Source organism: Loxodonta africana, chromosome 5 (assembly GCF_030014295.1).
Source record: "Loxodonta africana isolate mLoxAfr1 chromosome 5, mLoxAfr1.hap2, whole genome shotgun sequence".
NCBI lineage: Eukaryota > Metazoa > Chordata > Mammalia > Proboscidea > Elephantidae > Loxodonta > Loxodonta africana.
The window spans coordinates 116,732,142-116,759,469 of record NC_087346.1 but is presented as its reverse complement, the minus strand read 5'-3'; the positions used below and the strand labels follow the sequence as shown (position 1 = coordinate 116,759,469).

General features: G+C 39.4%; 1 protein-coding gene across 10 annotated transcripts in view; it reads right to left on the bottom strand.

Moving 5' to 3' along the window:
* The window catches only part of APBB2 (amyloid beta precursor protein binding family B member 2), a 442,316-nt gene that overhangs the window by 240,699 nt on the left and 174,289 nt on the right, over nt 1–27,328 (bottom strand). For 7 of the 10 annotated variants that reach the window (XM_064285875.1, XM_064285882.1, XM_064285881.1 and 4 more), the window contains one exon: nt 18,560–18,658. The exons of 2 other annotated variants lie outside the window; for them this stretch is intronic. The gene's annotated coding sequence lies outside the window, so the exon portion shown is untranslated. Of the gene's footprint in view, nt 1–18,559; nt 18,659–18,877; nt 19,033–27,328 lie in introns of all 10 variants that reach the window. One more of the 10 variants, XM_064285876.1, reaches the window with a different exon arrangement.

The window sequence follows — 27,328 nt, the reverse complement described above, 5'->3', positions numbered from 1 at the left end:
GACATAACTGGATATTAATCTGCAAAAAAAAATGAAACAAGACCCGTACCTCACACCATGAACAAAAACGAACTCAAAATGGATCAAAGACCTAAATATAAAATCTAAAACGGTAAAGATCATGGAAGAAAAAATTAGGGACAATGCTAGGAGGCCTAATACATGACATAAACAGTATACAAAACATCACTAACAATGCAGAAGAGAAATTAGATAACTGGGAACTCCTAAAGATCAAACACATATGCTCATTCAAAGACTTCACCAAAAGAGTAAAAAGATTACCTACAGACAGGGAAAAAGTTTTTAGCTATGGCATTTCTGATCAGCATCTGATCTCTAAAATCTATATGATTCTGCAAAAACTCAACTACAAAAAGTCAAATAACCCAATTAAAAAATGGGCAAAGGATGTGAACAGACACTTCACTAAAGAAGACATTCAGGTAGCTAACAGATACATGAGGAAATGCTCACGATCATTAGCCATTAGAGAAATGCAAATCGAAACTACAATGACATTTCCTCTCACTGCAACAAGGCTGCATTTATCCAAAAAACACAAAACAGTAAATGTGGGAGAGGTTTTGGAGAGACTGGAACACTTACACACTGCTGGTGGGAATGTCAAATGGTACAACCACTCTGGAAATCGATCTGGCGCTTCCTTAAAAAGCTACAAATAGAAGTACCATATGATCCAGGAATCCCACTCCTTGGAATATATCCTAGAGATATAAGAGCCTTTACACAAACAGATATATGCACACCCATGTTCACTGCAGCACTGCTTACAATAGCAAAAAGATGTAAGCGACGAAGGTGCCCATCAACAGATGAATGGATAAATAAATTATGGTATATTCACACAATGGAATACTACACATCAGTAAAGAACAATGATGAATCCGTGAAACATTTCATAACACGGAGGAATCTGGAAGGCATTATGCTCAGTGAAAATTAGTCAGGACAAATATTGTATGAGACCACTATCATAAGAATATGAAAAATAGTTTAAACTGAGAAGAAAATATTCTTTGATGGTTACAAGAGCGGGGAGGGAGGGAGGGAGAGGGGTATTCGCTACTTAGATAGTTCTTAAGAACTATTTTAGGTGAAGGGAAAGACAACACACAATACAGGAGAGGTCAGCACAACTGGACTGAACCAAAAGCAAAGAAGTTTCCTGAATAAACTGAACATTTCAAAGGCCAGTGTAGCAGAGGCAGGGGTTTGGGGACCATGGTTTCAGGGGACATCTAAATCAGTTGGCATAAACATCTATTCAGAAAACATTCTGCATCCCACTTTGGAGAGTGGCGTCTCGGGTCTTAAATGATAGCAAGCGGCCATCTAAGGTGCATCAATTGGTCACAACCCACCTGGATCAAAGGAGAATGATGAACACCAAAGACACAAGGTAATTATGAGCCCAAGATACAGAAAGGGCCACATAAACCAGAGACTACATCAGCCTGAGACCAGAAGAACTAGATGGTGCCCGGCTACAATGGATGACTGCCCTGACAGGGAACACAAGAGAATCCCTGAGGGAGCAGGAGAGCAATGGGATACAGACCTCAAATTCTCATAAAAAGATCAGACTTAATAGTCTGACTGAGACTAGAAGGACTTGGATGTCATAGTCCCCAGACCTGTTAGCTGAAGATAGGAACCATTTCCAAGGCCAACTCTTCAGACAGGGATTAGACTGCAGTATGGGATAGAAAACAATACTGGTGAAGAGTGAGCTTCTTGGATCAAGTAGACACATGAGACTATGTGGGCAGCTCCTGTCTGGAGAAGAGATGAGAGGGCAGAGGGGGTGAGAAGCTGTCTGAATGGACACAAAAATAGAAAGTGAGGGAAGGAGTGTGCTGTCTAATTAGAGGGAGAGCAACTAGGGGTACATAGCAAGCTGTATGTAAGTTTTTGTATGGAGACTGACTTGGTTTGTAAACTCTCAAAGTACAATAAAAAGAAAAAAATCAGAAACAGGTTAAATTTCCATCAATAGAAAGCTGATTAAATAAATATGACATCCATACAACAAAATAGTTTGCACTGCTTAAAAGAATATTTCTATATTTTATTATATAAACACCACTATTAAATGTTATTGAATAAAAAAAAAAACTAGCTATCTAAAAATAAACAAACTATCCTGAATTTATAGCAAGAACTTCTTTGCATTTCTTTATGATTTTATTACTCAAGTGTGCATCCCTAGTCAGTAGAGTTTAGTCTTGTTCATTATTTTAAGCTTGATAGGTCTCCTATGTTTCTTTTAATCTATTCCCCCCCTCTTTCCTTTTCTTTTCCTTATAATTTACCAAAGAATCCAAGCCATTTTAGCTTCAGAGTTTCCCGTCTGGAATTTGTTAACTGGATACTCATGGTACAGTTCAACACCTTTCTCCACCCATTGGATTTCCTACAAATTGACAGCTGGATTCAGAGGCTAAAATAGACAGTAGTTCAATCTATTTGGTGGTAATGTGATCCTTCATCAGGAAGCATATGATGCCTGGTTTTCATTAATTTGTTTTCTAATGTTAGCTGTCATCGCTGCTCAGTAACAAAAAAAAAAATCCATTAAACCAATATTGTTGTTGCTGTTGTTGTTAAGTGCTGTTAAGTTGGCTCCAACTCATAGTGACCCTATATACAACGAAACAAAACACTGTCCAGTCCTGTGCCCTCCTCACAATGGTTCTTATTTTTAACCCATTGTTGCAGCCACTGCGTCAGTCCATTTCACTGAGGGTCTTCCCCCTTTTGGCTGACCCTCTACATTACCAGGCATGATGTCTCTCTCCAGCTCTTGGTCCCTCCTGATGACATGGCCAAAGTAAGCAATACAAAGTCTTGCCATTCTCGCTTCTAAGAAGCATTCTGGCTCTACTTCCTCCAAGACAGATGTTATGGATTGAACTGTGTCCCTCCAAAATATGCACTGTAAATTGTAACCTCTATGCCTGTGCTTATAATTCCATTTGGGAATGGGCTGTCTTTGGGACATGGGCAGGATTAGTATTGAGTGCGTCTTGAGTCAATCTCTTTAGAGATATAAAAGAGATTAAACAAGCAGGCAGGCAGATCAAAGAGGAGGTAAGACAGATGTCAAGACTCACGGATATCCCCAAAGATCGAGGAAGCAAAAGTTGAAGAAACAAGGACCTTCCTCCAGAGGCCACAGATAGAGAAAGCCTTCCCTTAGAGCTAGTGCTCTAAATTTGGACTTCAAGCCTCCTAAACTGTGAGAAGATAAATTTCTGTTTGTTAAAGTCACCTACTTGTGGTATTACTGTTATAGCAGCACTAGATACCTAAGACAACAGATTTGTTCATTCTTCTAGCAGTCAATAGTACATTCAACATTCTTCGCCAACACTATAATTCAAATGTATCAATTCTTCTTTGGTCTTCCTTTTTCATTGTCCAACTTTAACATGCATATGAGGTGACTGAAAACACCATGGCTTGGGTCAGGTACACCTTAGTCATCAAAGTGACATCTTTGTTTTTTAACACTTTAAATCAATGAAGGTTGCAAAATGGTAGCATTCTAATTCTTCCGATTTTCATCAATAAGGTAAAAGAGGTTTTAGGAGATATTTGGTTACCTATACAGTTCATATAGGAAAGCAAAATAAATGCTTGATTCTTTTCTAACCAGTCTTAAGATAAATTGGTTTTCCATCTTCAGAGGATGACTAGGTTTTTTGTTTGTTTTTCGTATCATTATCACCTCATGGGTTTAAACATATTTGAAGTTCTTATTTTTGAAGCTCAAATTGCCCTGTTTTGGTTAGTGGGAGCCTCTTTGAGTTGGCTCCTGAGTCCTTTACATGGCCCTAATAATCTTTGGTAGCTTCCTTGCTATCTGGTATTTTGAGATGTCCCAAGCTCAATTTATACATTTCCAGTTATTTTTGTTGTTTGAAGCTCATGCCAAGTAGATTCCTTAGGAAAAGCTCATAGGAACAGTATTTCCTTCCCTGACTTCTTCCATGTAGATAACAGTTTGTGCCCTTTATACCTGAAGGTCAATTTTGCTAGATATAAAAGCCTTGGCTCACATTTCTTTCCTTTGAGTACCTTAAATGTTATTCCATTTTCTTTTGGCGTAAAGAGTTTCTGTCAAAAAGTCTGGAACAACGTAATTTTACTGTTGCCATTTTTTTTTTCTTTTTGTCTACACGCCCAAAGAATATTTTCATTTTATTTAAAATCGCTACGAGTAGGAATTGACTCGATGACAACAAGTTTGGTTTTTTTGGTTTATGTCTTGGTGTTGGTTAATCTGTACTGCCATTATAAAATAAACAATTTGCTCTTTCAAAATGTAGTTTCAATTTTTTTTCTTCCAGGAAAGTTTTCTTGAAATACATTATTTGTACTGTTCCCTTGCTTTGGTTTTCTTCTTCTATAATCTGTACGTTGGATCTTCTTTCCCTATCTTCAATATTCCACTTTTTCCTAAATTTTATTTCTCCCAAATTTCATTTCTTTCTTCATTTCCTTTTAATTTATACATTCTTCATCCACTTCATACCATATTTCTCTTAGGGAAATATTTGTGGTATTTATTTTGTATGTCTTCTAATTTAGATTTCTAAAATGATTTTTTTATTATTAATTCTTCTGTTCTGCTATCTTGTCTCTGAGTTTTTCTAATTCTGAATTACATTGCTCTTTCATGCCTTAAATAGTTTTTTAAAGAATCTTTTTCACCTTGTTTTGAAATAATACGATTTTAATCTGTTTATTGAACATGTCTTTTTGGCATGCTTTCATTGTCTGTAGGAATATTTCTCTGTTCCTTATTTTTTTAACAGTAAGTTTGTCTAGATTTAACCTTGCTAGTTTTCTGTACTGTTATCAAACACACACATGCACACATACATGCATATATAAACTGAAAACCAAACCTGTTGCCATCAAGTCAATTTCAACTCATAGTGACCCTATAGGACAGAGCAGAATTGTTCCACAGGGTTTCCAAGGAGCAGCTGGTAGATTTGAACTGCTGACCTTTTGGCTACCAGTCAAAGTCTTAACCACATAGCCACAAGGACTCCACATATATATACATATATATATGAATGTTATACATTATACATGGGTTACTTACATAATATCTTTCTCACCCAATTGGTAAGCTCCATGAAGGCAGGGACTATACCTACTTTATTCATTAATATATTCCTAGTGCCTAATACATGGTGGAGCCCCGGTGGCACAGTGGTGAAAAGTTATGGTTGCTTATCAAAAGGTTGGCAGTTCAAATCCACCAACCGCTCCTTGGAAATCCTACAGGACAGTTCTACTTTGTCTTACAGGGTCACTATGAGTTGGAATTGACTTGACAACAATGAGTTTCAGTTAACACATGGCAGATATTTAATAAATAGTTGCTACAGAAAAAAAAAAATTTTTTTTTTTTTTTTTTTACAGGTATGAAGGAGCTCTGGTGATCCAGTACTTAAGTGTTATAGCTGCTAACCAAAAGGTAGGCAGTTTGAATCCACTAGCTGCTCTTTGGAAGCCCTATGGGGCAGGTCTACTTTGTCCTATAGAGTCAGTATGAGTTGGAATCTGCTTGATGGCAATTTTTTTTTAAGACGAATGAATATAAAAGTTCATCAAAATATTAACAGTGACAATCTCTAGGTGTGGTGGCAGGATTTAGAAAAATATCCTTTTACTTCACATGATGCTGATCTGTCTTTTTTTTTTTTTTTAATGAGCATGAACCACTTTTATATTCAGAACAAAATGCCATTTTCAGTTTAAAAAAATCAAAGTTTGTACAGGAAGCTAGATAGATATATGCATATGCCATGTATCTTTAAGAAAATAAATAAAAGGGAGAAGTAGCCTTTCCCTTGGTCCCCTATCACATATGTCTTTTATTAATAAATGAAGGCTTTGGGGTAAAGGAAGATGATAAGGCTGAGTTTTACTAAGGAAGACTAGATTTGGAGTTTATGAAAAGGAAGACTGTAGCCACCCATCTGCTTTCCATGCTATATTTGACAGATTTTACTCTGTAGCTCAAAAAACATGTTAATAGGACTTCTCATGGTGATAGAAAAGGATTAAAAAAGCAGAGAACCCTTTTGTGACAGTTTGGCACTATATGGAAAATGGTTCACTCACTGTGCCTGCAATTCATGGAACAGAGATAATATCTTCTTTTCATAAAATCTACACTCACTGACATCGCAAATATACAATCAAGAAATACTGATGGCAGTGACTCAAAAGCACCAAACAGAATGATCCCAAACAAGAATGAGATGAACCCCTAATTTGTTTAACTAGGCCTTCATATAGCTATTAGAGAAAACATACAAGATGAATTGCCTCATAAAGCAGATGGTCTTCTCCAGTTTCTTTTTTTTTTTTTTTCTAAATAAGATAATTAAAGGAAATGAAAGAGCAAGAATCTTGCTAAATTGGCCAAGGAAAATGATTTAATCTAAAGTAGAATTCATGAGTTTCTGAAGAAAGGATTTCAAATTTTCCCATAACGCTGACATGGGTCATTTGATAATGCCTTCATCAGAAAGGAGGCCATTCCAAGGGCAATTGCCTCCCAGACAGCATGGAACACCCCGGAAGGCTCTATTAACAGAGGCGGGAAGGAAGGCTGAGGGGTAACATGGCCTTGTTGAAAGAGCACTGGAGTGGGGAGCCCAGAACACATGGCATTTCACTTCTTGATTTGTGGTTCTGAGGAACCTAGTTCAGTTCTGTCACCTGTTAATTTTTTCTTACAAAAAATCCATTATTTGTTCCTCCATCCTACCTTGGTAGTGAGAACAAATGGAATAATGAGAAAATCTCTGTATAACACAGCCCAGAGCTGCAAAATTGTTGGTTTATAGTGGAATTTTGTTTAAATAGCTTCATTGCTAGATATAGAAGTCCCATCGTGTGGTATTGTTGTGAATTAAAAATTGGGGGGTAACGGGGATAAAGGTCAAGGCATTTTGAACCCAATAGAAGAAAAGAAACTATGTCCATTTCTGTTTTCTTCCAAGCTCTAAGACATCTTTTGAGGGAAAGAAGAGGCAGTTACAAGTATACCTCAAAGGTAACTTAGAATCCATGCCAGATTCTTGACTGAGACAGTAATAGGGGTCAGGGGTCTTTTATAGTTCCGGCCAGGATTCACCCAGGAAAGGCTGTGTCCCAAAATGTTACCACTTTTGCCTTTCCTACAGGTTGGTTTTCAACCAAAGCCAAGGAATAGGGCCCTGGGTAACTTTAAGTAGCTAACTGTACTCATTTCCTAGGGCTGCTGTAACAAGGTACCATAAACTGGGTGGTTTAAAACAACAGAAATGTACCCTCTCACTGTGCTGGAGGCTAGTTTGAAATCAAAATGTCCACAGTGCTACACGCCCCCACAATGCCCTAGGGAAGAATCCTTCTTTGTCTTTTCTAGCTTCTGGTGGTTGCTGGCAATCCTTGGCATTCCTTGGCTTGTAGCAGCGTAACTCCAATCTCTGCCTCCATCTTCACATGGCCTTCTACCTTGTGTTTGTCTTTTCTTCTCCCACATCGCAACAGCAACACAAGTTTTCCTTCTAGCCTGCCTCCTGGTTGTCTCAGGATCTCTTCTATTCTCTCCTCATTCCCCAAATCTTTTTCTCTCCTTTTGACTCTTCCTGACACTTCTAACATCACTTCTCCAATCTCTCTCCATGAAAACCAAACCCAACCTAGATTTTAAAAATCATAGTTAAATCCCATGTCAACACATTATGTATATGAATCAATTCTGCTTTCACAGTATATGGGCTTGGGAGACATTTGGCAGTTTGCTTCATTATATAATTTCTAGTACTTATTTTTATTTTTTTTTTTTAGTACTTATATTACACTATTTACCAGGCACTGTTTTACATGGTCTATAGTGTCACTACGAGTTGGAATCAACTCAATGGTAATGGTTTGTTTTTTCTGGTTTTACATATTAACCATTTCAATCCTCATGATCACCCTGTGAGCAGGGAACTCTTATTATCTCCTTTTTATAGATGAGGTAACAGAGGCAGAGAGATACAAAATAACCTCCCAAGGCCACACATCCAGCATCTAGTAAGGGATGAAGCTATTTCCTTTTAAACCTCTCTGAACTTCAGTTTTCTTATTGCCAATATAAAAACAATAATATTTACCTCACATGGTTACTGTGCAGAAATGGAATAAACATGCATGAGGCAAATTTAACACAACACATAGTCCCTTTCCTTAGAAGTTCTGAACTCACAGAATCCAGAAATGTTTAACAGGGTGAAAATGAGGCAACAAGAGAAGTGCTTCCTATTCTCTCAGACAGATTGTCTCATTCATGTGTCACAACATCCCTTTAAAGTGAATATTGTTGTCATCGTTGCTGTTAGCTGCTGTGGAGTCAATTACAATTACTGGCAACCCACGTATGCAGAGTAGAACTGCTCCACAGGGTTTTCATGGCTATCACGTTTTGGAAGTAGATTGCCAGGCCTGTCTTCCGAGGTGCCTCTGGGTGAGTTCAAACTGCCAACCTTCGGGCTAGTAGTGAAGTTGTGTAACCGTTTACACCATCAGGGACTCCTAAAGTAAATATTACCATCCCCATTTTATAGACGAGAGATCTGGGAACTTGTGCAAGAACATTCTGCTGATAACTGAACCAGGATGAGAATCCACATATGCATATTGTTTTTCCAGTGAGAGTGTTTTTAAGGGGCTTGAGGCCAAGGACAGCCATGCCTTATACTTCTCTTCATCTTCCCACGGAGCTGTGTCTAGAACATTGCTCTGTACAGAATCCACGTGCGTTCAGTCAATCAATGCATACGGGATTTGCCAAGTCAATGCTACCTTTCCTTCAGAAATCAAGATTGAAAGCCATAATTGAGGACAAAAATAGGTGCAGTCACATTTACGGACCCTGCTCAATTAGAAATTCATCTGATGGGGGGGTAAGGAGGAGGAGGAAGAGGAAGAAGTAGAAAAGAAGAGGAAAAAGAGGGTGAAGAGGCTAAACGAGAGGTAAGGAGGGGAAGCGGCGAAGGAAAAAGGGAGGAGGAGAGAGGGGAAGGCAGGGAGAAGAACATGTCTTGGGCTACAGAAATGATAAAGCATAAACCCAATTGCAATCTCTCTGGTCTTTCATCCACTTCAGAACTTTCCCCCCAAAGGTATCCGCTAATTGGAACAACCTGATGTCCCTTCTGGGCCCATTAGCTAGGGCCTGCATTTAAGGCCTCAGGGAAGACCCGCTGGCTAGGATCACATTTCTCAGAAAGGTAGCAGGCGGGAAGAGAACTCACTCAGCCCTGAATAGCCTCTACTTCAGGAACAGGGCGTTTCTCCCTATACAGGATGCACATTCTCAAGAAACACCAAGGCTGGTCCTCTATCTCTAGGCACAATGGGTTTTCCTGGGCAAATCTCAGGGCAGGCAGGAAAAAGGAAATCAAGACTCACTGCCAGAGAGGCTGAAACAAAGGTGGATCCTAAAATGCAAACCACACCCATCATTTTTCTACCTCCTGCTCTCACACCCACACATTCTGAGGGCTGGGAAGAGGATACACTGGATTTTAAATGCCTTGGTCACAAACTCTGTGAGCACCTACAATGGGCCCAATACCATGCTATGACAGATGAGCTGTGAAGAGTCCATAAACTCACAAAATTTGTTAGGACACTCTTACATGCATTTTTTTCTATGTAGCTTTCACCTCATTACCAGAAAAGGTTAGGGACATTGCACTAGTTGGTCACAAAGTGAGAAAACAGGGCTCTGTAAGTCAACACCCTCCCACCATATCCCCTTCTCAACTTCCCCATTTCGGTTACTGGCACATCCAGGAGTCTTTCCTGGCATCTCCGACTCCATCTATCTCTGGTCTCATATCCAGTCGGGGGCCTGGCATCATCAATCCATCCTCCAAAGCTACTCACATCTGAACTCTCCTCCCTTTGATCTTCTCTGTCACCACGTAGGCCAGGCTTTTATTAACTCCCCTAGAAACCCACAATCCATGTCCTGATCACCGTCTGCCCTCACTCCAATCCAGCTGCACACTCCAGCAGATCCATCTTCCTCAGAGAATCCACTACCCTCATCAGCCTTTATCTACACCATACTCAGTCTCCCAGCACAGTAAATGCCGTGATTCTAGTACCAGGCCGTCCAGGTGTGAATTTTGTCTCCATTACTTCCTAGGTGCATCTCTTTGGGCAAATGACCTAACTTCCATCTCTCAGTTTCCACAACTGTAAAATGGAGATAAACAGACAATCTATATCACCGACTTGCGGGAATTAAATAGACCAGTGTGTGTGATGCACTCAGGTCAGTGCTGGTACACATAAATGGCTATGTAAGTGTTAGCTATCACCGCCATCAACATCATTGTTATTTTAAGAGCTCCCCACCGGCTACCAAATAAAATCCCCACTCTACTCATGGACTCTAAAGATCCTTTACAAATCGGTCCCAACTCACCCCTAATCTGTACAGACATAAGCCATTACTCCACAGCCTGATCCCAACGGGGCACCAGACTGTGCTTCTCATTCCTTACTGAATGCACTGAAAATTTCCCACTTGCACACTTCTACCATTTGGTCTGCTTGAGATGCCATGCCTCCTAAATGTCAAAACCCATCACCAGCTCTCAAGGACCATCTCAAACACTGATCCTACATAAGGCACTATCATCACAAATTCTAACAGACACACAAGTATTAATGCACCTAACAGGTTTTGTAGTTCTGTACCTACCTGCTCAAGAGCCACTTCTGGTCTATCTCAAAAAAATAATCTTTCTCCTCTGGGCCTCAGTTCCTATCTATGAAATGAGGGAGTCAGAACAGATGACTTATGAAAGCTTCTTTTGAAAGTCCTTGAGGTTGCACAATGTTTCCTCATTCCTTCGGAATGATTTTTCAATAAAGAAGAAGAGAGCCCATAGGGTAACCATTACATTTTATTAAATGAATTGAGTGAAACTGCTCTAAGTCTCAATTCTGAGGCTATAAAAATTGTGGGGTTATACTAGATGATCTCTAAAATCCCTTTCTCATTACAACTTGATGACCCTATGACTTGTAGTGTCTTTATTCCTGATGGCTTCAAAGGCAATTTTTATTTTATACCTTATTTTATCCCTGTAATGCATAACACAGGGTCATTCCTACCTTCAAAGTCTATGATGGTGAATAAAAAAAAGAAAGGAAGAAAACAAATCACTTGCACCCCCTTCCCAATTTAGCAACTGAGATTCCAGGATAAACTGTTTTCTGTAATAATACAGAACCAGCCCTCACATTCCTTGAAATCACCAGCTTGGAACCTAGCCTCGAAAAAAAAAAAAAAGCCTCAAGAAGTTTGAAAATTAGCTGAAAATGTAATAATACCATTACCCTGAAATCCAATAAAGTCTGTTGGAGCTTCACATTTCTAAGAAAATCAGACTATTTATGCTATTACCCCAGTATTGCTATAGTTTCTTATAAAGCTATAAATGCACACAATGTAGTTCACCAGAAAACTAAGACTATCATTAAAAAAAAAAAAAAAAAGCCATAAGGAAGATACTACCCATGAAGTATGGCTCCATGGTACTTGCTACAGCGAGTTCATGCAGACAAATTCATTTATTTTGAAAATTACATTTCTAAGTCTACAACTCATTACTTTTAACTGTGAAAAGCTTTTAAAACAAGTTAGAACATTCTTTGCAGAAACTATTTTCACACCAGCTAAAGGCCATACTGGCACGTGGCAGTGGAGGCTCAGGGACAGAATCCTCATGTTCCATGTGGGAGACCCTGGGTTGGATTCCTGGCCAATGTGCCTCATGCTCAGCCAACACCCATCTGTCAGTGGAGGCTTGTGTGTTGAATGGATGCTGATCATGCTTCAGTGGAGCTTCAGGACTAAGATGGACTACAAAGAAAGGCCAGGTGATCTACTTCTTAAAATCAGCCAGTGAAAAACTATGAATCACAGCAGTTCAGTCTGCCACCAATCATGTGGACGGTACACGACCAGAAGCACCATAGGTCAGGGGCCAACCCGATGGCAGCTAACAATAATGGTCATGTTAAACATCAAGGAACATTTATGAGGTTATCATAGCATATCAAAAAAAGAAAAAAAAAAGCTCATAACACCTTTATCTTTGTATTTGTTTTGTTAGCATTGCGTTTAGCTGTAAGTATAAGAAAGACTAACGGTGGATTCAACAAATAAGGAGCAGTTGGACAATTCAGGACTGTTGGTGTTGGTTCAACAGCAACAAAGTCAGGGCAGGCATCTCTGCGCTTCTCTTGACCTTTCTTTCATGCATGATGCCATGATGGCTGCTGTAGAGTCAAGCATCTCATCTGCATTCAAGGTAGAAAGTAGAGGGAAGCAACGAAGCGGACTTGACAGGCTTATCTATCTGGTTTCATCAGGACAACAAATGCTTTCCCGGAAACCTTACCCTCATACTATTGGACATATGTTCAGGTTTCACTTGCCAGAACTAGGTCCATGGACACACTAACTACAAAGAAAGCTAGGAAATCAGGAGCCAGGATTGGTATGTTAGCTCAGACCAACATGACAAGGCTGTTAGCTGTTGATTCCGATGCCACTACAAATTAAATATTCTGTTTGCAAAAAAAAAAAAAAAGAGCAGGAAGTAAATATTGAGGGGAAAATTAATTATGTCTCCATTTTGAATCTCTACCTTGGGTATAAGAAAGACATCCAATAAACAGAGAAGAAAATTACAGTATTTCCAAAGTGTTTTCAGCTCCCCATATGAAAAGCAACTACTATATACAAAGCAGTATTTTAAAAACTCTGATGCCTATAATAACAAATCCACCACGTGTCTATCAGTTTGTCGTACTGTGATGGCTTGCATGTTGCTGTGATACTGGCAGCTTTGCCACCGGTATTTCAAATACCAGCAGGGTCACCCTTGGTGGACAGGTTTTGGTGGAGCTTCCAGGCTAAGACAGACTAGGAAGAAGGACCTGGGAGTCTACTTCCAAAAAAACTGGACAGTGAATACCTTATGAACAGCAGCACAACACTGTCTGATACGGTAGGAAGATGAACCCCTCAGGTTGGAAAAAAACCAAACCAAACCCATTGCCATCGAGTCAATTACAACTCATAGCAACCCCATAGGACAGAGTAGAACTACCTCATAAGGTTTGGAAGGCACTCAAAATACAACTGGGAAAACCAGAGTTGACCTTAATGATACGGCACCTTCATTTACTGATGTGGCAGGACTCAAAATGAGAAGAAACAGCTGCAAACATCCATTAATAATCAGAAAATGGACTGTACAAAGTATGAATCTAGGAAAACTGGAAGTTATCAAAAACGAAATGGAATGCATAAACATCGATATCCTATGCATTAATCGGTAAGCTGAAATGGATTGGCCCTGGCCATTTTGAATCGGACAATCATATGGTCTACTACACTGGGAATGACAAATTGAAGAGGAATGGCATCAATTTATCATCAAAAAGAACATTTCAAGATCTATCCTAAAGTACAACACTGTCAGTAATAGGATAATATCCATACGGCTACAAGGAAGACCACTGAATATGACTATTATTCAAATTTATGCACAAACCACTAATACCAAAGATGAGGAAACTTAAAATTTATGCCAACTTCTACAGTCTGAAATTGATCAAATATGCAGTCAAGATGCATATTGGTAATTACTGGTGACTGAATGCAAAAGTTGGAACTAAAGAAGGATCGGTAGCAGGAAATAATGGCCTTAGTGATACAAACCATGTTGGAGATTGCATGATAGATTTTTGCAAGACCAATGACTTCTTCATTGCAAATATTTTTTTTCACCAACATAAACAGTGACTATACACATGGATATCCAAAACACAGGAACCAAATTGACTACATCAATGGAAACAGATGGTAGAAAAGCTCAGTAACATTAGTTGGAAGAATGCCGGGGCCAACTACGGAACAGACCACCAATTGTTCACATGCAAGTTCAAGTTGAAGATGAAGAAAATTAAAGCAAGTCCACGAGAGCTAAAATACAACCTTGAGTATATCCCACCTGAATTTGGAGACCATCTCAAGAACAGACTTGACACACTGAACACTAATGACCAATGACAAGACAAGCCATGGGAAGATATCAAGGGTATCACACATGAAGAAAGCAAAAGATCATTAAAACAATAGGAAAGAAAGAGAAGACCAAAATGGGTGTCCAAAGAGACTCTGAAACTTGCTCTTGAACACAGAGTACCTAAAGTGAAAGGAAGAAATGATGAAATAACTAAGAGCTGAACAGAAGATTTCAAAAGGCAGATCAAGAAGACAAAATAAAGTATTATAATGTAACCTACAAAGACCTGGAATTAGAAAACCAAAATGAAAGAACATGCTGGGCATTTCTCAAGCTGAAAGAACTGAAGAAAAAATTCAAGCTTGGAGATGCAACTTTAAAGGACTTTATGGGCAAAATATCGAATGATGCAGGAAGCACCGAAAGCAGATGGAAGGAATACACGAAGTCACTGGTCCACATTCAATCATTTCAGGAGGTAGCATATGATCAAGAACAAATTGCATTGAAGGAAGGGGTCCAAGCTGTACTAAAGATACTGGCAAAAAAACAAGGCTCTAGGAACTGATGGAATATCAACTGACACATTTCAACAAAGGGATGCAACACTGGAGGTACTAACTTGTCTATGCTAAGAAATTTGGAAGACAGCTACCTGGCCAAACAACTGGAAAAGATTCATATTTATGCTTATTCCCAAGAAAAGTGATCCAACTGAATGCAGAAATTATCAAACAGTATCATTAATATCACGCACAAGTAAAATTTTGCTGGAGATTATTCAAAAGCAGTCGCAGCTGTACATCCACAGGCAACTGCCAGAAATTCAAGTCAAATTCGGAAGAGGACGTAGAACAAAGGATATCATTGCTGATGTCAGGTGGATCCTGGCTGAAAGCAGAGAATACCAGAAAGATGTTACCTGTGCTTTTTTGACTATGTAAAGGCATTCAAGTGTGTGCATCATAACAAATTATGGATAACACTGCAGAGAATGGGAACTCCAGAACACTTAATTGTGCTCATAAGGAACCTGTACGTACACTAAGAAGCAGTCGTTCAAACAAAGCAAGGGGAAACTGCATGGTTTAAAATCAAGAAAGGTGTGTGTCAAGGTTGCATCCTTTCACCATACTTATTCAGTCTGTATGCTGAGCAAATAATCCAAGAAGCTGGACTATATGAAGAAGAATGTGGCATCAGGATTAGTGGAAGGCTCAATAACAACCTGTGTTATGCAGATGACACAACCTTGCTTGCTGAAAGTGAAAAGAACCTGAAACACTTAATGATGAAGATTAAAGACCACAGCCTTCAATATGGATTATACGTCAACATTAAAAAAAAAAAAAAAAAAAAATCCTCACAACTGGACCAATAAGCAACATCATGATAAATGGAAAAAAGACTGAAGTTGTCAAAGATTTCATTTTACTTGGATCCACAACCAACAGCCACGGAAGCAGCAGTTAAGTAATCAAAATATGCATTGCATTGGGAAAATCTGCTTTAAAGACCTCTTTAAAGTATTACAAAGATGTCACTTTGAGGACTAAAGTGCACCTGACCCAAGCCATGGTATTTTCAATCACGTCATATGCATGATAAAGCTGGACAACGAACAAGGAAGACTGAAGAAGAATTGATGCCTTTGAATTATGATGTTGGCAAAGAACATTGAATATACCATGGACTGCCAGAAGAAGGAACAAGTTTGTCTTACAAGAAATACAGCTAGAGTGCTCCTTGGAAGTAAGGATGGGAAGACTTTGTCTCACGTACTTGGGACATGTTAGCAGGAGGTTCCAGTCCCTAGAGAAGGACATCATGCTTGGTAAAGCAGAGAGTCAGGGAAAAAAAGGAAGACCCTCAACAAGATAGATTGACACAGTAGCTGCAACAATAGGCCAAATGTAACAATGACTGTGAGGATGGTGCAGGACCAGGCAGTATTTCATTCTGTTGTACATAGGGTCGCTATGAGTAGGAACTGACTTAATGGCACCTAACGACACCACCACAATAACAAACAAAATATTTTTACCTTAGGTTCATATAAAAAAACCCCATTGCCACTGAGTTGATTCCGACTCTTAGTGACCCTATAGGACAGGGAATAACTGCCCCATAGGGTTTCCAAGGAGCACCTGGTGGATTCGAACTGCTGACCTCTTGGTTAGCAACTGTAGCTCTTAATCACTACTCCATCAGGATTTACTAGGTTCATATAGTTTATATATATATATTTTATATTTATATTTATAAATTGACAATCAAATGGCTAAAAGGTGGGTGTGAAGTCTTGTTGCTGTGAATTCTGATCACAATCTGAATACTAAGAAGCTTTTTTTTTGCTTGTAGTGAAGTTCATGCAACCCTGGCAGAAAGGCATGTTAGCTGCAATTCCAACTTCTAAAAGGTACCAGATGGGAGATGCCACCTAAACATACTTTCTTTACCCTGTTTTCCTCCGCTGTCATCCCTTTTCCAGCCTCTCCCTGTTTAAATAGGTGCATCCATTTAACACCCCTGGATTTTCCAGGGATTTTGCCACCCACCTGCTCAACCTTTGGTGATTTCCAAATGCTCTTAGGAAACAATCTAAACTCCTTATCATGGCCTTCAAGTCTGATTTGGTCCAGCCTCCTTGATAAGCCTCATCTTCTACCAAATCTCTCAGTGCTCACCACTCTAGTCACTCCTATTCATTCCCTGAACACCCCTCATTCCCTTGGCCTGGAATGAGCTTTCCCCAGCTCTTCACATGACTGGGATTTTCTCGTGCTTCAATGTCTCCCTTGGGAGACCTTCCTTGGCTACCCCATGTCGTGTGGACCCTGCCCTGTAACTATCTCCTATCACACTATTCTTTCCTATACAGCACATATCACAACCTAGAATCATCTTCTGTCTGCATTGGATGTCTTTATTATCATTTGCCTTCATCACTAAATGAATGGCAGCTTAATGGGAATGGTGACCTTACCCACCTTATTCATTGAAGCTCTATCCACAATGCCTGGTGTGCAGTAAGGGCTCAAGACTCTTGGTTTTGCCATCCTGGCTCCAGGATTTGCTCAATGCAGTTGAGCTCTAACCCCCCTCAACATCACTAACTCTTCAGTGCGGCAACTAAATGGATACCGCATCCCTAGGACCTGCTCCCCTGTAATCCTGACCTTGGAACCTCCTCTCTCCCACCACAACTTCTCTTGCTTATAACCCCCTCCTAGTCCTCTCACATCTACTGAAGCATGTACACAGTGGTTAGGAGGACAGAGCCTGGAGCCAGATGGCCTGGGTTCAAATCTCAACTCTGCCACTTACTATCTGTGTAGTTAGTTAGCTCCTCTGTGCCTTGGTTTCCTCCATCTCTAATGTGGGGGATAATAATCATGTACCAATGTCACAGAGCTGTCGTGAGGATTAAATGAAAGCACATAAAGTGCTTAGAACAGGGTCTGGCTATGAACATGTTGCTAATTACTACTACTAATTTATTATTATTATTATGATAGCACTCTTTGTTTTCACCAGGATCTGTACTCCCCTGGACCCTTCCTGTCTCACCCACATCCATTAGCTCCCATTTCATTTGCTCTTCAAATATCAGCCATGGTGCCTGTAGTCCCATGCCTGGTCTACCCCTTACATGATCTGAACCACACCTATTGCCAGACTGCTGTGTCCTATTGGAGAAAGATGCTCTCAAAACTTGTTTTTTCTGCTTGACCACGGAGTCCCTGGGTGGCACAAACGGTTAATGCACTCGGCTGCTAACCAAGAGGTTGGAGGTTTGAGTCCACCCAGAGGCATCTCAAAAGAAAGGCCTGGGGATCTACTTCCAAAACATCAGTCATTCAAAACCTTGTGTAGCACAGTTCTATTCTCACATACACGAAATCACTGTGAATCGGAGTCGACTTGATGGCAACTGGTTTCATTGATAACTCACATCTCTGGTGGTCTTCCTCTCCTTTAAACTGCTACACCACATAACTTGATTCTTAATAATATAGTTACTAGTTTTAGTCACATCTACACATGAGAAAATAAACTCCTTGAGGGCAACATGTAACTCTTCTCAGTCCTCCAAAGAAGCCACCAGAGCATTATGAATACACTAGGTGCAGAATCAATCCATTGCCTGGCTGGAATCGCCCCTTCTGCCTGAGCCCCACCAGATCCCTCAAACAGAAAAAGTAGTAAAAAGGGGAAGCCTCTTTAAAACTTTTGCTTTTATTAGGTCCTTCAGTGTACAGGAACAGCAATCTCAAAAATAAAAAGCTTCCATGTCTTAGTGTTCAAAATCAAACAGAAAATTCTCTTTACCCCTTACCACACCCCAGCCACAAGGACAGGGTGGCTGCAGGCATGCATGAACATCGGAGCTGGCCAAGTCATACTGGACGTACCGGTATCAAGTTCCAAATATACAAGATGTAACTTAAGCTTTTTGGAGAGTTTTCCTTTGCTCTGGAAGACTGGGATCATCTGTCCATAATCTAACATTCCTACGAAAGAATTCAGGGAAGAAAACAAATGTAATCCTATGGATTTAAGCATTTGCCATAAAACAGAAAGACGAAACTAAAAATCCTAGCTCTCCTTTAAACAAAGCATTCTCTATGGAATAGTCAATAGTGCACACTTGCTATTTTATACTTCTTAGTAGATATACATATTCATAACAGAGAGGTCTTAGAAGGTACAGAGGCTAACAACAAACTGACCTATCTTGTGACTCTGAAATATGCCAAGTAATTCCTTTCAGAATTCAATTGGTTTCATTTTACAAAGATTTCTGTGGCCTTCATTCAGGTCATCAGAGTTCACTTCCTCCGAGTACAATTTCTGGTTCGCATAAATGAGCAAGGGTCCAGGAGACCTGGAAAAATAAAGTTTATCTGCTTTGCTTTCAAAATTGCCCATAAAGGTGCGTACTTCTCTCCTTTCCTTTCTGGTGGCTGCCCTGCAATGGGTTTTAGGCTCCCAACATTTCCCTGGGTCTTACCTCCCAGCCACTCCTTTAGCAGAGCCATTGCCCTGAGGACAATATATTCTTCTGATCTCTTTCTGAGCCACAACCTGTCCTCATACACAGAACCAACCATTTCTAATCTACCCCCGCCTTCCAAATCCTCTTCATGTGGAGTATGGGAATATTATGGATTGATGTGTCTCCCAAAAATATGTGAGTCCCAACCCCTATACTTGTGGATGTAATCGTATTTTAAATAGGGTTTTCTTTGTTAATGAGGCCATATCAGTGTAGGGTGTGTCTTAAATCTAATGGTTTTTGAGATATAAAAAGAGCAGATTAGGCACAAAAGATAAGCAAGCCCATATGGGACAAGACAGACATCAAGCCCAGGAAACATAAAGAATTGCCAGGTACCAGCTAAAATAGACAAGAAAAGACTCCCCCTACAGCCACACACTCAATTCGGACTTCTAGCCTCCTGATAACGACAAAACACATTTCTGTTTCTTAAAGCCACCCACTTGAGGTCTTTGTGTTACAGCAGCACTAGGAACTAAGACAAGGGAGAAGGCTGCACAAGAACCCTTTATTGTTGTATCCCAAAGATGCTGGGCATGACACCTGCAGGCATTCACTCCCATACAAACAGCTATTGTTGGAACAGAACGCTAGGCTATGGAAAAGGAAATAGAAAGCCACACATAACACCTTCCAAGGACTACTCTGCCACGTTTTCCAGAGTCTCATTCAGCAACAAAAGCAGACATCAAGTAAGCTTCTTTTCAGGGTACCTGATTCCTAATACTGAAGACTTGTCATGGGCTTCTTAGTTCTGTTCTATTTGTTACTACAAGGGAAAGGGGTTGATCCAGGGCATATGAGCAAAGAGGAGGTTTTTTTATTATAAAATTATTAAATTTCAATTCTCCATCTCAGAAGAGGCAGATTACAAAAGAGGTTAAAAGAGGAGAATAAAAGCAAGACAAAACTACAAAAAGATTTTTTAATTTGTATAATTTGCACTGTCAGAATTTAATTTCTGTCTTCAGAGGAAGATAAATATATTGAAGTGACCTTCCTTTAGTAGCACTAACATTAAGACATAATTTTACTTGCTAAACACATGAAAGCAAGATCCATATTTCTTCTAACTACCAAAAAATAAAATAAAATAAAATAACAGAGTAGTCAATAGCCTGGGCCTATATGTCAGGTAAAAATCTAGAACCTAACTTACTGTTCCTGAGATATAGACAGTGGTGTTTCATGAGCAATGGGGTAGCCATCAATGAGACTACTATTCATGACACTATAAAATACGTGGTTACTCAGGGACATAGCATTTCAGTAGAAGCATCTGCAGAACAACCATTTATTGAATTAATATTTACTTAACACTTATTATGTTTAAAGTTCTATGGAAATCAGGGCTTGTAATTCGGTGATTCGAAGGTCTTAAAATTCTTTAGTCAGGCTGTGGTAATAAGGTTTCCAGTCAATGGATGACAGAGAAGCCTCTGCCTGCTTCAAATACATCAAAAAACTGAATAAGATACAACTACCAATTTTTTTTAAAGACAAATTCAAAATCATGAGAAATAAATCCCTAGGCTAGAATGGAAAAAAGAATTCAAAGTTGAGTGAGAGGTGAATTTTTGAAGACAAGGCTATTAGAACACAGTACGGCCTTAATGTCTAAGGGCTAAGATGCCAATGATCCACTGAAAGGGCAGGGACCTACAGACCACAGGATCCATGAATTTGGTTAACTAGGCCGGAGCTATCTGCTTTATGCTGTCAGTCACAAAGGCCCATCCCACAGTTAAACAAGGTCTAGAAAATGTTAACACCCTCACTCACCCACCCAGCACCCCGGCCTTGCAAGGATGCTTTTGTTTGGTGCTAGGACCAAACAAAAGTCACCAAAATGAAATCCAAAGCCCAAGACTGCTCCCACATGAAGATAAGACAAACAAATATATACGTCCATGTAAAAAAAAAAAAAAAAAATTTTTTTTTTTTAATGTCAGATTCCCAAGTCAAGAAAATAATACAAAACCTGGTTCAGAAGTATGAGGCAAATGAGAAAGTGACAGGGGTTCACCAGGGACTCCTATGGAAAACAACCCCCCAATGAAGAAACCCTCATAGCCAAAATTTAATACCAAACAAAAACAATCTATAACGAGGAAGAGTCAGCCAATGTAACAAATGGCAAAATCTTCACCCAAGAAATAGAAATAGTATACCAGCCTGAAAAAGACTTTAAAAATATATTTGAACACTTGAAAAAGGCAAGTATAGGACAATATAAAAGGAAGACAGGTGAATTTGGAAGGAAAGATGGAAGGGGGGAGGGGGATAGGGAGGGAGGGAGGGAGGGAGGGAGGGAGGGAGGAATCATATACACATAACTGGAATAAACTCAATGAGCATACACAATCAGTATCAAAATCAACTCACTTTCTGCTCAATTTTTCTATAAAACTAAGTTTTAAGAAATAAAGTCTGTTAGTTAAAAAAAATGCAAAACAAAATCTAATCAGCTCTATTCCTATACACTAGCAATAAAGTCTAAAAATGAAATTAAGAAAAGAATTCCATTTATAAAACATCGAGAAGAATAAAATACTTAGGAATAAATTCAACAAAAAAAGTACAAGACTTGTAAACTGAAAACTGCAAAACACTATTGAAAAAAATTAAAGAAGACATAAATAATGGAAAGATATCCATGTTCATGGATTGGAAGACTTAATACTGTTAATGGTGAAAATGCTTCCCAAATTGATCTACAGATTCAAAGTAATCCCAGTCAAAATCTAGCTGGCTACTGGATATTATTTGGCCATAAAAAGGAATACAGTAGTGATACATACATAGTACAACATGGATCAACCTTGAAAATATTATGCTAAGTGAAAAAGACAATCACAAAAGGCCACATATTATATGATTCCATAGGCAAATCCATAGAGACAGGATGTAGATTTACGGTGTCTGATAAGTAGGGGGTGGGGGGAATAGGGAATGACTGCTAAGGGGCATAGGATTTCTGTTTGGGATGATAAAAATATTGTGGAAGTAGATTGTGGTGATAATTGCACAATTCTGAGAATATATTAAAACCCAATAAATTGTATGTTTTAAAAGAATGAAGTTTATGGTATGTGAATTACGTCTCAATTAGAAAAAAAAAAAACTCAATGAGCATGTTCAATAATAGAAGAGATATAGTCAAAGAGCAAACACATGAATTGGAAGGGAGTTTGGAGGAAGACTGTTTTTTTTTTTTTTCTTTTTGACCCTACTCAACAAACTAGTAGGGTCTGCTCCAATTGCAACTGAAGATTTGTCTACAAAACAGTGTCTTGGAATTTGGAATTTCTTTATGTTCCCCTTTGTACCATACCCTTGCCCCTTTGTCCTATGAGGTAATGGGTAGTCCTATACTTTTGGCTAGGGTACCTAGCATAGGAGTTCAAGGATGGGTTTTTTTATTGGAAACTAAGAACTTCTGACCTCTTGGTTAGCAGCTGTGATGGTTAAGATTGTGTGTCAACTTGCCTGGGCCATGATTCTCAGTGTTTATATGCGATCACTCCCATGATGGGGTCTGCTGTGAGTAGCCAATCAGCAGAAAGGGAGTTTCTTTGGGGGTGTGGCCAGCATCCGAATATAAACAGACATTTCAGCTTTTTGCTCGCTCTGCATCCTGACAATTCTGAGTTCGTCAGCCCCTGCAGCCATGAGTCAAGAGAAGCCTCCGGCTGACACCCGACCCACGGACTTTGAGAATTGCCAGCCTCGACAACAGTGTGAGCCACTTCCTTAAGATAAATCTCTCTCCCTCTCTCTACATACACATATATATATATATGTTTATGTGTGTGTGTGTATTTTACTGGTCTCACTTCTCTAGAAAACTCAGCCTAAGACACTTTATATGGAAAAATGGACTCTGCAGATATGATTAAGTTAAAGACCTTGAGATGGAGACATATCATAGATTATCTAGATGATCCTAAATATAATCATGTCCTTATAAAAAGGAGCCCTGGTGGTGCAGTGGTTAAGTGCTCAGCTGCTAACTGAATGGTTGGCACTTCAAATTTACCACCTGCTCCATGGGACAAAGATGTGGCAGTCTGCTTCCGTAAAGACTTACAGCCTTGGAAACTCTATGGGGCAATTCTACACTGTCCTACAGGGTCATAGTGAGTTGGAAGCAACTCGACAGCAACAGGTCTGGTTTTTAGCTTTTTTTAAGAGACAGACAGAGGGAGATTTCACTACAGAAAAAAAGGTAATGTGAGCAGAGATTAGAGTGACAGACTCTACAGATGGAGGAAGGGACCACAAGCCAAGGAATACAAGAGGTGGCTAGAATCTGAAAAAGGCAAGGAAACAGACTTCCCTTCAGAACCTCCAGAAGGACACGGCCCTGTCTTCATATTGAGCATAGCCCGTGAAGACTCATTTTGGACTTCTGGTCTCCAGAACTGTAAGAGAATAAATTTGTGTTTTAAGCCACTAAGTTTGTGGCAATTTGTGGCAATTTGTTATAGCAGTAATAGGAACCTAATACAGGAAAATAGAAGAATAAGAGGATTTTACAATTTAGTTCCAGCAGAAGTAAAGGAAACTACTGATCTCAAAACACAGCAGAGGGAACTGGAACTGCTTCCCAGTCCACAGGAAAGGACACTAAGGAGATGAGAATAAGAAGAATGATAAAGTCAGGTGGGTTCAAATTACAGGTGCTATCATGTTCAGAATGGAGTTATCTTGAACAGTGTTAAAGCCATAGAACCACGTGTGTTGGAAAAGAAGATCTGGTGAAACTTTAAATACACAAGCAATTTTTCTCCTTATCAATGCTAAGTTCTCAAGCAAGAACTTTTTTATTCATCCATTCGATGTATACGTACTGAGCACTTACTATGTTTCAGGTCCTGTACTTAAATCGCTTCCTATCAGAAGGATTTACATGATTACACCAGGAAATGAGTGCTAAGCTAATTAGATAAGCCAAGGCATTATCATGTAAAAGTACTTTTTATTTTTGTCACTGCTGTTATATACTAAGGAGCCCTGGTGGTGCAGTGGTTAAGAGCGACGGCTGCTAACCAAAAGGTAGGCAGTTTGAACCCACCAGCCACTGCTTGGAAACACTATGGGGCAGTTCTACTTCATCCTATAGGGTCGCTATGAGTTAGAATCAACTCAACAGTGACGGGTTTGGGTTTTTTTTGTCGTTGTTGTTGGTTTTCTATCTAGATACTCATATTGTTGATATTCTATAAACTCAATAATATCCAAAGGAAAAAAAAAAAGAAAAATAGACATCAACAATAGGGAGATTGATTGTTAATTATAAGGTAACAATAGCAACCAGCCTCCATTTATTGAATATTTCTACCCAGCCAGGCTCTGTTCTTTAGCGACCAGTACTAAGGAGCCCTGGAGACACAGTGGTTAAGAGTAAGAGCTCGGCTGCTAACCAAAAGGTAGGCAGTTCAAATCCACCAGGCACCCCTTGGAAATCCTATGGGGCAATTCCGACACAGTTCTGGACCCTATTCTGACCTACGAGGTTGCTACGAGTCAGAATTGACTCGAGCCAGAAATCGACTCCACAGCAACAGGTTTTGGTTATATACTAAAGTGTACTACTTGTACTTACTTGGCTGTAACCATTCTAGTTTAAATGCTTTTTATCTCAGCTTATTTGCAGGTATTTTAAACAGTTAGAATCCCAAGGTTAAACACTACTTCGCTATCCATTAATTTTCTGAGTTCCATGCTTTGAATGTATTTGCTCTGCCTATGGCTTGGTTCTCCCTAGAGCCAACCCTGGATTGCAGTACTTGCTCTGGAAAGCAAATATAATAGAATTCTTGAATTTTTTGAACTAGAGATTCCTTAAATATCATCCAGTCCAATCCCTTGATTCACAGATGTCAGATCTAAGACCCAGTCTGGTCTAATGACTCGTTCATGGCCCTCAGCCCAGAAATGTCTGGATCAAGGCTAGAAACCAGGCCTCCCATCTCCCAGTCCAGGGATTTTCCCAGAATCACAGGCCACCTGCCCTTTAACCCAAAGTCCTAGGCCCTTTCTCATATTTCAACTAAATTCCCCAACTATGTGATCTGTAGATCAATGTGACTATTGTGCTATGACAACCCTAGCAACTTGTCTCCTTGAAGAATCACAGCTTTAGCTTAAAACCAATATAACAATGAAAACTGGACACATTATCACAAGTCCAATTGACTTTTTTTCTCATTGGCATAAAACATATTTAATCTGCCTGATTTTTGGCCACTGACCAGATTAAAAAAAAAAAAAATGTTAACCCTCAATATCAGGAAAAAGTAAAGAAATGCAAAAAAAAAAAAAAAATATATATAGCATATTTCACCTATCAAAATTGGAATTTTTTTTCCTCTCCTTCTGTCTCCAAAGTAGGAAGAAATGAGTGTTCCTTACACAAAGATAGTAAGATGGAAATGGATAAAACCTCCCCAAGGACAGTTTGGACACACACCCTGTCATGGACTGAACTGTATCACCCAAAAATATGTGTCAGCTCGGCTAGGCCATGATTCCTAGTATTGTGTGATTGTCCACCTTTTTGTCATCTGATGTGGTTTTCCTATGTGTTGTAAATCCTACCTCTATGATGTTGATAAGGCAGGATTAGAGGCAGTTTTGTTAAGGAGGCAGGACTCAATCTATAAGACTAGGTTGCACCTTAAGTCAATCTCTTTTGAGATATAAAAGAGAGACGCCAGCAGAGAGACATGGGCACCTCACACCATCCAGAAGGCAGTGTCGGAAGCGGAGTGCATCCTTTGGACCCAGGGTCCCTGCGCCTGAGAAGCTCCTAGATCAGGGAAAGACTAATGACAAGGGCCTTCCCTCAGAGCCAACAGAGCGAGAAAGCCTTTCCCCGGAGCTGACACCCTGAATTCAGACTTCTAGCCCCCTAGACTGTGAGAGAACAAATTTCTCTTTGTTAAAGCCATCCACTTCTGGTATTTCTGTTATACCAACACTAGATAACCAAAACACATCCCAATGTCTTTAAAATGTGCAATCAAACCCTTTCATAAACTTTGCAATTTCACTTATATATTTTTTTTAAGGAAAAAAACAAGAGCCTATGAACAATGACTAATCTAGAAGAACTCCAAAGACTAAAAAGATCTAAATGTTGAACAAGGATTGATTGTTATTATGCTATATCAACTCAATGAAATATAAAATATTTTAAAATCACATACTAGAAATTTAATAATTTCAGAAAGCTCCATGATGAATTAAGTGAACAAAAATAGGGTTATAAAATAATATGTACAGTATGATCACAATAATGCTTAATATAAAGTTATGGATACATGCCTGTATACACACATACTTATGGTCTTATAAAAACACACGTAAAATGTTAAGGATGGTTTTTCCTTTGAACATTTCGGCATTTACATATTTTCTAAAATAAGTGGATTTGTTTTTTCTTGGTCAGAAAAAAAAAATCTAATCAATATTATTTTAAAAATCTGGCTGTCTTTTAACCTTTCCCAGCTCCCACATTCTAGAATCTTTTTAATAAAATGGTGAGACTCCCCCGAGGTTCCCCTGCTGTGATCACCAGCATCTGGACAATCCTGCTTCACTCCCTCCCACACCAGGAAAGTCAATTAAAACCAGCGCAGAAAGCCCCTCTCTTGAAACATTACATCACATCCTGGTAATTCTGGCTGGTAAAATCCACTTAGCTATTAATGATCTTGAGCACTGTTCCCAGACTCCTGGTCATAACTCAAATCCCAAATGTTTCCTCAAACCCCATCTCAGTTCTGAACTCCCTCCATACCCCAAACCTCTGATTGTGCTTGCCCTCCAATGTTTTGTGATCCCTATCAGTTGCTGTCTAGTAGATCCCAGTTTACAGCGACCCCATGTGTGTCAGGGTAGAACTGTGCTCCACAGGGTCTTCAGTGGCTGATTTTCCAGAAGTAGACCACCAGGCCTGTCTTCCAAGGCACCTCTGGGTGGACTCGAACTTCCAACCTTTCAGTTAGCTGCCAAGCCCATTAACCATTTACTCCACCAAGGGACTTGTGATCTCTAAGCCAGTGGTTTTCAAAATGAGGGTTGAGATCCAATAATGGATGGTAAAAATCAATTT